The sequence below is a fragment of the Sinocyclocheilus rhinocerous genome, unplaced genomic scaffold (assembly GCF_001515625.1).
Source record: "Sinocyclocheilus rhinocerous isolate Xijiao unplaced genomic scaffold, SAMN03320098_v1.1 scaffold2870, whole genome shotgun sequence".
In the NCBI taxonomy this organism is placed as follows: Eukaryota; Metazoa; Chordata; class Actinopteri; order Cypriniformes; family Cyprinidae; genus Sinocyclocheilus; species Sinocyclocheilus rhinocerous.
In genome coordinates, this window is record NW_015627340.1 from 248,811 (window position 1) to 250,314 (window position 1,504).

The window sequence follows — 1,504 nt, forward strand, 5'->3', positions numbered from 1 at the left end:
ACGCCTCTAGCGAGCGTCTAAACGTCCCGCCCCTCACCTCAGCGGAATGTGCTCCGGTTGTATTGTAAACAACGGCGTCTTTAATATCGCTTATCAGTTTGAGCCCGATTGAGAAGCAGAGGATATTATTGAAGAGGATCGTGCAGAACCTGTGCAAGCACGGCTTTTAATGGTAGGCCTATGTTTTTTGTTTGTTGTTGTCTCATACTTTTAGATACGCTGTTATTTGTAAATGCTACTGCTTATGTTAGCTTTTAATATACAGTTTTATCCTGATTAAAGCTTTAATACAGTACGGCAACTGCACGCGCGTCCATGTTTAACGCTTCTCATAGCTATGTGAAAATAAGTGTATAATTGTAACAGTTCATTGTTGGAGGTGAGCTGAATGAGAGAGAGAGAGCAGAGCGTGTGCAGAGCAGGGCGACGTGTGGAACAGTATTAAGAACAGCTGCTTTAGAACATTTATTTTTAAACTTGTGAATCCATTAGAATCGTTAGAAGACAGAATCGCGATTCATATATGAACAGATTTTTACGTGCACCTCTAGTTTTCTCTTCCTCTTCTCTAAAGCAGCGCAGGCCTCGCCCCCTTTGTTGCCTTTTCCCGAGGGTGAGGTTTATCTGGATTTGTGATGTCAAGAAATCGGGGAATAACTTGTTGTAGTCCCTACCAGCCATTTTTGTAGGCATTAAACTGCCAGAATTTTAAAAGACGATATCTCCGTTTGCATTGAACTTTCAGCTTTGTAACTTTGCAGACATTGTTTATGCTCAAACAGCAACATTAGACACTAACTAACGTTAAAAAAGTGAAATCGCAATCAACCACCCCTTTAATAACGTTTTGTCAGAGGCATCTCAAGATTAAGCACACCCAATGTCAACACGTTCCTGTGTTGAACCATTCCTTTGCATGTCGTTGACCTAGTAACTCTAATTATCATCCAGTAGAGAATATTTTATTTAAATTGGAACCAGATCTGAAAAACAAATGCATAAACGACTGCTTCACTTCGCTCCATACTGAGAATTCAAGCAGATGTGGCCTTTTCACAGCCTGCCAGATCTCAGGGAATGGGATCTGAGATGAATGAGCTCACGTCTGCTCGACCCCCATGTGGCAATTTTAGGATTCCAAGAAGCAAAAAGGCTGTTGACCCCACTGTGTTGTAACCTCATGCTTTGACAAACCACAAGCCAGGAAGCATGTCCAAAAAACTGTCTTCTTGGCATTCCGATTGGCCGTAGTTGAGGGAATGTTGGCCGACCCTTGAGGGATGGACAGATGGACGATTAGCTATAATGAGGTCCAGCAGGGTTCAGTGTGACACAGAGCAAAAACAAGAGGCACATGCAGGAACGTCCAAGGACGTACTTGTCTCCAGGAAAGTGCAAGCCATTTGATATCTTTTGTTTTGGGGGAAGGTTCAAACCCAGAATGTTCTGCATCAACACTATAGCTTTGTTCAGCATACTATTCACACAATATGAAGCTGTGCAA